Genomic DNA, 9,788 nt, shown 5'->3' with positions numbered 1-9,788 from the left:
TTTGCCTTCCTTATCATTTTGTGTAGACTAGACTCTAAGTCTAGATATCATAAAAAAATTGACTTTATGATGTATATTTTACACAATATTTAATACTTCTTTAGAAGATATGGTTCTTTGTTCCAGTGGTTCATTGTTTATTCATCTATACATTTATTCATTTATTCATCTATACAGCTAACAATAGTTGTTTTTCAAGTTTACTATGTACCAATTATTCTTCTAATTGTGTTACATGTATTTCTCACTTAAACCTTCTAAGCAACTTTCCCAGGTAGCAACTGTTACCCAGTTTTACAAAATGAAATAACTAGCATAGACATTAAAATTTCAATGTCACATAGCTAATAAATAATGTATGTGTAGGAGTTGAGGAGAGTTGAAGTAGAGCAAACAACCAGCCTGCATGAAAACTAGTGCATGTTTAAAAATCAAAGTGGATGTGGGCCTCCCTGGTGGTGCAGCGGTTGAGCACTGGGCTGCAAAGCTGCCCACAGCCTCTGCAGGCTGCCCACAGCCTCTGTAGCGCCGGCTGCAGGGCGAGGGTCCCACATGGCGCACAGACCTCTTCTGCCGCGCCCGCTGCTCCCCTCAGCAGTGTACTTTGTCAGTCTGCCTGTTCTGCTCCCCGCTCTGGTTCTGGTGAATTCTCTCACCCCCCACCCCCTGCGCTTCTGACTGTACCCAGTGATTGTATTAATTAATAAATAAATCTTAAAAAAAAATCAAAGTGGGTGATATGACAGATGAATGGGGTTTGGGTTCAGAAGGACAGGAATTACAGTGTATCAGTAAGGGAAAGACTGGGAGAGAAGACCAGCAGGGTAAGTAGCAAGGAGTATGCAAACACAAGTACAACCTTCCTAATGCAGAAAGAAGCTTGCTATGTTTAATGAAAAGAAAAGGTAACTACTGTTATTTATATCTTAAGTGTAGTTCTTCAACACAGCCTGCTGTATTGAGACATCTTGCAAGATTGAGGAAGTACAAGTAGTTGCCTTTTTAAGTTTTATTCAGTTTTGCACATTTTCTCTGGAATCAGCAAGTCTTGGGAATAGTAAGGTCTTCTCTTTTGGATTTCACATAAAATTTGTCTCTTTAACTTTTTTCATCCAAATACTTATCTTATTGGTGTACATATTTAAGCTCTGCAGCATTTAACTGAGAAACAAGTTCTTTCTAAATTCAATATTTATGATGATTAGAAGAGTCTGGACTTGATTAAGAAGCAACATATCTCTTTAATTCACAGGCTTACTCAAACACTAATTGGGGGCTTTCTATATAAACTTAGGGTAATACTAAAATGAATTTGTTATGGACACGCTTTAAAAAGTCTGAGTCCAATATAATAAATACTTTAATATATGTTGTTTAAAAATATTTACCTTATTTATTTTTCATATACCATCAGTCTTTTAGCTTTGTGACTCCACTATCCCTAAAGCCCAAGAAACACTCAAAGAAAACAAAGATATTATTATTTAGGCTAAAGTTTCTGATAAGATTTTATTATTTATTTTTTTCCTTTCTTTTTTTATTTTTTAAAATTTTTTTATTTAAATATTTTATTTTATATAATTCTTACATCTTTTTTCATCTTTGTGCAATGTATGCATTTTCATTTTGGTTATATTCCCCATACAATTGCACCCCCCACCTTACTTTGACACTCGTTCTTTCTTTCTCCACCCCTCCTCCCCCATAGTGTGTCTCTAGTTTATAGTTGCTTGTTGATTTTGATTTTTACTTTGTATTGATTAGTCTTTTTCCTGGTATCTTATTTAGGTTTTCTAAATTCCTGGTATGTGTAAGACCATCCAGTATTTTTCTTTTTCTTTCTGACTTATTTCACTGAGCATGATCCCTTTTAGCTCCATCCATTTTGCTGCAAACTGCCTGTGTTTATCTTTTTTGATTGCTGAGTAATATTCCATTGTGTATAGTTACCACATCTTCTTGATCCAGTCATCTATTTTTGGGCATTTTGGTTGCTTCCATAGCTTAGCTATTGTAAATAAAATATGGAACACGGCACGAATTTGCGTGTCATCCTTGCGCAGGGGCCATGCTAATCTGTATCGTTCCAATTTTAGTATATGTGCTGCCGAAGCAAGCACTCTGATAAGATTTTAAATTAGGGAGACAAGGGTATTGAAAACTAAACTTTGTTGAGAAAGAAAATGGTATTCAAAGTTTCAAAAGTTTTTCTTTACATAGCAGGAGCACAACTTGGAGACCTTAGTGTCTTATTATAAATTATAATATATTGAGACTATTAGTTATGATGTTAGAAAGATTCTTATCCAAGTAGCAGGGTAAAATGACTGTTTAGAACTGTGGAGAAGAAAGATATTTTCTGGGTGGCTCAATGACTCTCTTTGGTCTTGGCCCTAGACAGTATATAGAAAGGTGGAAGAGGTGCAAATAATAAATAACAGACAGAAGCCAAAAGGTATAGGATTTTTGTGTCTCCTTTATTTTTAGAAAATCTGCATGGAAGAATATCACAATGGGTTACCATGAGCTTGTGAGCATAACACAACTTTAGGAGATATTAGTCAAATTATAGTTTATCTCACTTGTGGCCTTGGATTTGCATATTACTCAACTTTAATTCTCAATATCGTGTCTTTATCTCCATGCTCATCGCAGAACAGAAATGGCTACATTGGATATTTAGGCAAAAAAGGGACTTGAAATAACTCTCATGAGTGTCTCCTTTTCATTTTTGATGAAAGGGATCAGGAAATTTTCCACACATCTCCAGTTGAGGAATATAGAATTTGTACGCTAAGTGGGAATCATGGCTACACACACAGGAAACTGATGTCTGATGAGAAAAGATGAGGATTCCTAGACAACAGGTGTGGACAAATTCCCAGGAAGAAATCATAAATTACTTTCTCTAAGGAGAGAATGGGCCACAACTTAAACTGCAGCTATGTAAGCACTAGAGCCGGTGAGGACAGAGGCTGTGTGCCCCAGGCTCTTGGGGTGAGACACCAAAAGGCACTGGAGCACAAGGCTCTGTTCTCAATGCCAGGGGTCTGGCTAGTTTCTTCTCATACCATTTTGCCACCTTAAAAGGAAAAGAGATTCCTTAAAAGGGAATTTAAATTTGCATTGTGTGCCTATTTACTGGAAATGGATGATTCTAAAATTGGAAAGAGAGTTACTATTATTTGGTAAGATGGAAGGTTTTATTAAATTTTCCCCTAAGTCCCCTTCAAAATAAAAGTAGACACTTAAAAAAAGCAAGTTGCTTCATTTCCCCACTTGATTTTGAGAGTGTAGTTTGAAAGTGCTTTCCCCTCACTTTAGTGTACATATATGGGAGTCCACATAAAGCAAGATATCTAACAAAGTTTCAATAAAGAGTTTTGGAATTCAGAAGAGAACAGATTCTTTATAGTTGGAACTAATCTAGTTTATTAAAATTTGTGTGTTGCTTTTGTTTTCTTAATTCTGAAAGAGTATTGCCCACAATGGATATTCAGTTAATTTGTAGAGTTGGAGCTCTTTATGCTCTATTGATCAACTTTCAAGATTCATTTGGATTTAGAATATAGTGATTTCAATAATTAAAGCAGGATTAGTTGAATTGCTATGTGTTGGAGTTCATTTTGTTTTTCAAATGTATTAGATTTCTCCACTGTGTTAAAAAAATAGAGGTCTAGATGGTTTTCACTGACTCAGTGCATTAGTGAACTAGTGCCAACAATATTGTTTTGGGTTTTTCCAAAGAAAATGGGGTAAATGAGATCTTTTATGTGTATTTGCACGAAACTCAATTTAAATGTCTACCAATAATTTAAAAAGTTGGTTCACTCTGGTAACGTTTTGGTTTCATCTTTTGTTTCTTATTAACTCTTTTGAAAATTGTCCAACATTGTGTTCCTGCGGTTAGCCACATGGGATATTTAATATGTTTCTAAAGTACTGTGTCTTACCACCAACTGGTCAGGGTCACCATAAATTGGAATCAACCAATATGACTGTGTTGACCACAGCTAGTGGATTGTCACCCCTGATTTGGGATAAATTATCATTTATTAGGACTGATACTAGCAGTACTAAAATTGGGCATTATTATGAAAAGTGGGGTTTTATGGTACTTCCTCCTCACTGTTTTTGGGAAAGGACACATATCTGCCCCATTTCTGATGTACTGAGCCATACACAACTGAGATACTAGAGTTACTTATTTTTTCTCTGTTTAGTTTGGAAAGGCTGACAAAAGAGAAAGATATTTTGGTAGCATAAAACAGGAGTTGTGCAACAAGGAAGACGGGTCTCAGTGGGAAAGAACTTGGTTTGTGTCAAAAATTATTTTTATGAAGGTTAAGTTGGGAAGACAATTTTTCTTCATCTTCTTCACCAGAATCTGGGAGTCTGCTTATCCCTCTGCTAACTGAATGATGGACTGCATGACCTAAGCATAGTGGAGGAAGACTCTGAACCCCAGTGGAGTTCAGGGGAAATACAATTGCAAGGAGGTTTAGGAAGACCATGAGAGGAGGTGTCAGACAGGGAGTTTCTCCTTAAAGCCCATAGGAAACAGATTCAGTGTGAGTGACAGGCAACTGCTGGCACAAAGATTACTTTGTGTCATCATTGGGACACTCCATAACCATGATTATCCAAGAATAGTGTTTTGTTTGATGAACTGTATGCATTTTTATTTTTTTCTAATATTAAGGGCAAAACTTAATATTTTGTGTCTATCTTCCTTGCTGTGAGAATTATGTTAAAAACTTTGTTAAAAATTATGCTAAAAATTTTTTTTGATCACCAGCACCTAGCACAGAACTTGACACATGGCAGTAAATGAATGAATTGCAGTGGGTAAAATTTCAAAATACACTTTGTGACTCCAAACATCAGATTTTGATTTGTCATTGGCTAGTTGTTCTTTCTAGGGGACTTTGAGATGCAGGTGATCAAGATGCAATTTGAAACAAGTTTTTAAAAAAGCAAATTCCAGCTAGTATATGAGCTTTTGTTCAAATTATAAAAAAAAGAAACTTGAAAAAAATTTCAAGTGACTTAGCTATCATAGAACAATAATCAGATAAGCTTTAGTGTTTACAGTAGCTGTTAGAGAAAATTTTTTTCCCTTTTTCCTTGATCCTAACAACATCATAATTTAGAATCTCATAAAACTGTGGACCATTGCAATAGGTTTCCAAATTATCTTTGCGCTTCCTCTAACTCTCCCTTCCAACCAACCCCCATGCAGTGCTGTTAGTTAAAACCTTCCTAAAGCAGAACTCAGTAATGTTATTCTCCTTTTAAAACTTCAGTGTCCCTTCTTTGCAAACCAAATGAACATTTCAAGACCATTCCAAATGCAAACACGTTATTTTACCATTGTATGTTCATTGTTCCATTACATTCACTCTTGCAAACACTTTGTTATGTTGTTCACTACTATGTCCTCTAAGCCTGACATGCTGCTTAATACTTATGTACTTAGTTTTTATTAGATGAACAAATCAAAGACACCAGCCCACAGTATTTCAAGATCTACTAGGAAAGGGATTCTGGATTTGACAATCTGGTTGAATACAAGTGTGCAACTAATAGTGGTTTTTTTGCTACCACATAAGAAAGATAAGAATTAACCAAAGGTGGATTTCCATCAACATGATTTGAGACTGGAGCTGGGATTACTAATAGATGTAGAATTTACAGTTTGTGAAGCAATACATTCTCCCCTGCCTACATGATTTTTTTCCTTAAATTAGTTTTAGTCATCTGCAATGTTGAGTTCTAATACATGAATTTTAGCTTACTCTATTTTTATAGTATATCATAGATCTAGAACTTTTTAGCACCTCTGTAAGCTACTTGATGATAAAGATCGTGCCTTATAACAATCTTTATATTTCACATAGTATTGACCCACTGATTTCCTGCAGTCACTTGGTTAACATTTGACAAACATTTGTTGAATTGAAATGAAATCATCTGTCTTAACTTGAAAATCAGGAATAGAATTTTTTGTATGATATTTTGAAGAAAGGTACTAATATTTGCGAACACAGTATTTGTAGTGTGTCCACTTTTTGCATTTTTAAAGGATAAATTTTAACCAGTTAAAAGCATATTTTCCCTAACATATTATAGTGTGTTCTATAATAATATATTAATCACATTTCAGATAACAGTTTGTAAAGGAGTTAGATAAAATTTGGCTTCTGATCAAAATCTGGGGAAAAATATTGATATATCTTTTTTTAATTTATAACTTGATCTAAGTGCTTCTTTGGTGTGTATTAATTAAAATATAGTCTTCTTTAAACAGAAGCCATGTTGTGTTTTTTGATTTGTAGATTCATGTAATGCTAATGATTTTTAAATCAACATTCTCATGTTTTGGCTTATATTTTTGCCTAGAAAATTTGGGCCTAGTGAAAGGTTAGGGATGTATCTCGGTTCAGTCATTCTCTCAAATCTTCTAGTGACCAGCACTACTTACAAGTCTACTGGCCAGAGTTAGACACCAATGATCTCTCTGGTCAGGAGATCAGATGTTTGATCTTCAAAGTTTAGGGTTTTAAATTAATTGAAAGGAGCAGTCAAATTGATAAGCTAATCTATTGTAGTTCATTAGTATTTCAGGGGGCAGAATGCAAAGACCATCTATTTTCTCCTCAATAAAGACATAAATTCTAAGATACATACAAGTCAGAACTTTTCAAATAATTCTCTGCATACTTTTCATTTGAATATTAAGGTACATGTTTCTGAGATTATATTTTCGTCAAGAACTCAAAGGAACATTTTACTTAGAAGGAGATTAGAATTGACTCTGTGTACCACACAGAATTGGGGTGCAGAAGGCATTTCAGCTACAGGGAGAAGCTTCAGGAACAGGACCTTGTCTTTTTAGTATGTTGTAAGGGGCAGGACTGGATACAGTGCAGGTTTTCTGATCCCATGCAGACCGGGTAAAGGAGGAGTCAGAGTCCTCAGTAGTTTTGCAGGTTTTTTATTTGGGGTTCACCAGGCATATGGCAGGCAGGGGTGCTGGCTGGGGGGCTGGGAGGCTGGCAGGCCTCCCAGCCCCCAGCAAGTCTTCACTCTATTTGGGCTCTCTGGCGTTCTCTGCTTCTGCTTCGGCTTCTCCTTCAGGTTCTGCTGCTGCTGGCTGGGGCTGCTAGCGTCCCCCCGTGACGCCGCCCTTAAAAGCACAGTCTTAGCTCAGCTGAATCCCATCTACCTATGCCCACACCCTATTCCAGATGCCCACCATCAGGCATGCATTCAGGACAAGGATCCATCATCTATCCTGATGGCGGAAGGGCAGAAAAGCCTGATATTTTCTTTACCCTACAGTCCACCCCCTCAGGGTTTTCTGCCATACAGTCTATACATATATACACAATTTTCTAAGCAAACAAACAATGCAGCCATGGCCCACAAAAGCAAATACATCAAATAACAAAATACAACATAACAAAATACAACAGAACACAAATAAGTCCAGCAGGGCACCAACCAAGTGCAAAAGACAATTATTGGTACCAGCAGATGAGCCACCAAATCTGCTGCCGAAGGCACTGCTCATACGAGGGAGGGGAATCACACACGGTATCTGCTATAACACACCAGGAGCCGTCAGGCTTCCTGGCCTTCTCTGGCTGTAGTCTCGGCACAAGGCACACACAGCATCCACCCCCAGGATGCACTAGCTCTGGGATTGGCAATTTTATTCTGTTGGGGGTAATCGCCAACCCTCAGGGTTTCTGTCTGCAGTCGCTCCAACACTCGGCCTTCATGGCCACCCATGCGACTCACAGACCCCTGCTCTCAAGCCAACCCACTGCACAAGCACATGGGTTGGGATCCAAACTTTGCATTTGGCTTGGGCTCCACCCCAAGCCACATTCCCCACCCGTCCCCCAAGGACGGGCTCCTCAGCTCCTCACCCTCACTCAAGAATGAGCAGGGCATCACCCATAGGTGATTTTACGAGACTCACAGGGCTTCAGCATACCCAGGCTGCTTAACAGCCGCTTTAGGGCTTCTCAACTTAGCATCAGTACCAGCTTTTGCCACCTTAGTTGGCTTTTCTCCTCCACCTGGCCACTGGGCATACACAGGCTGCTTTGGCCATCTAGGCCCACTGGCCACCCCCAGATTCTCAAAAAATAAACATAACCTGCTAAGGTCCTCCGCCTTCTGGCGGGATTGTCAGTCCAAAATCATCAGTTAATCAGTCTATCAGTCCATTGGCCTCTCCCTGCTTCAGCAATGGCCTGCTGCCTCAGGGGTCATTGGCTGGTCCTTTCCGGTGTCGTTGGCTGGTCCTATCCGGTGTCGTGGCTGGTCATTTCGGTGTCGTTGGCTGGTCCTTTCGGGCGTCTCCTTCACGCCAGGTCTCATCCTGTAGCTCGTGGACGTATCCATCTTCTATACCGCCATGGTGCCTCCAGCGTCGTCACAGGCAAAGTCTGTTCTCCTTAGTCCCTCCAGGTCTTCGGAGGGCTCCAATACCCGTCTGCATGGATCTTGCCGACATACGCCAATTGTAAGGCAGGACTGGGCACAGTGCAGGTTTTCTGATCCCATGCAGACCGGGTAAAGGAGGAGTCAGAGTCCTCAGTAGTTTTGCAGGTTTTTTATTTGGGGTTCACCAGGCATATGGCAGGCAGGGGTGCTGGCTGGGGGCTGGGAGGCTGGCAGGCCTCCCAGCCCCCAGCAAGTCTTCACTCTATTTGGGCTCTCTGGCGTTCTCTGCTTCTGCTTCGGCTTCTCCTTCAGGTTCTGCTGCTGCTGGCTGGGGCTGCTAGCGTCCCCCCGTGACGCCGCCCTTAAAAGCACAGTCTTAGCTCAGCTGAATCCCATCTACCTATGCCCACACCCTATTCCAGATGCCCACCATCAGGCATGCATTCAGGACAAGGATCCATCATCTATCCTGATGGCGGAAGGGCAGAAAAGCCTGATATTTTCTTTACCCTACATATGTTCACACACACAGTGTCTGACATGTAGTGGTACAACAATCTATTATTTTGGTGGATAAATGAAAAGATTCTTCTAGAGGCAGAATTATATGCTCTAAAACTCAGAGTTTATTTTTGTTTTATTCTTGGAGGCTTACCAAGTGGATTTGGCACTATTTATTCACTGATCAACAATTCTTAGAGTCAATATTTTTTGGGTTACATTTCACTGATACATCTATTGCCAGTCAAGATTAATTATCCTTAGTTCAGTGCTCTATAGAGTCAGAGAACAGCTGTTCAACATCTTCTTTATAATTTCAATTCATTAAAATAGAAACCTCTCAGACTCATTTTTCCCTCTAGGTTAAGTAGCATTAACTCCTTTGAAAACTCTCAGCATTAATTTTTTTATAATTACTTTTTTCTGGATATTCTCCAGTCCCTCCCAGTGCCTCTTTTAGGGTGTAAAAATGCATGACTGCAGACTTTCCTGGTTGATAGAAACTCCATCTCTTACTTTTTGGTTGACAGAGGAACATGCTCAATGTTATGGTGATATGAAGACTGATGGCCCATTGACCTGTTTTCTCTCCCTAATGGGTTGCCAGTTTAAATACCATCAGTGTTTCCAACTTCACTACTCTATGGTCTTGTTTACTGAGAGAATTCTTAGATGGAAGCAAAAAATTTTTTAGTAATGTCCACCAATTCTTATAAGAGAGGCAACTTTGCAATTCATGTAAACACATTTGTAGGCTGGTCCCCTGATATCAGGCTAATATCACAGGTCCCCTAATATCAAACTCATTTAAACTGAAATAGTCTGAA

At 38.9% G+C, this 9,788-nt stretch overlaps 1 non-coding gene across 1 annotated transcript; it reads right to left on the bottom strand.

Moving 5' to 3' along the window:
* Positions 1-2,018: 2,018 nt before the first annotated feature.
* LOC119256391 (U6 spliceosomal RNA) lies at positions 2,019-2,120 on the bottom strand. The gene has a single exon (XR_005127731.1). It is a non-coding gene; the product is annotated as a U6 spliceosomal RNA (small nuclear RNA).
* Positions 2,121-9,788: the final 7,668 nt, after the last annotated feature.

Source organism: Talpa occidentalis, unplaced genomic scaffold (genome assembly GCF_014898055.3).
Source record: "Talpa occidentalis isolate TD23 unplaced genomic scaffold, MPIMG_talOcc4v2.1 talOcc4.3, whole genome shotgun sequence".
Lineage (NCBI taxonomy): Eukaryota > Metazoa > Chordata > Mammalia > Eulipotyphla > Talpidae > Talpa > Talpa occidentalis.
The sequence above is the reverse complement of the archived record's forward strand: the minus strand, read 5'-3'. Positions and strand labels throughout refer to the sequence as shown.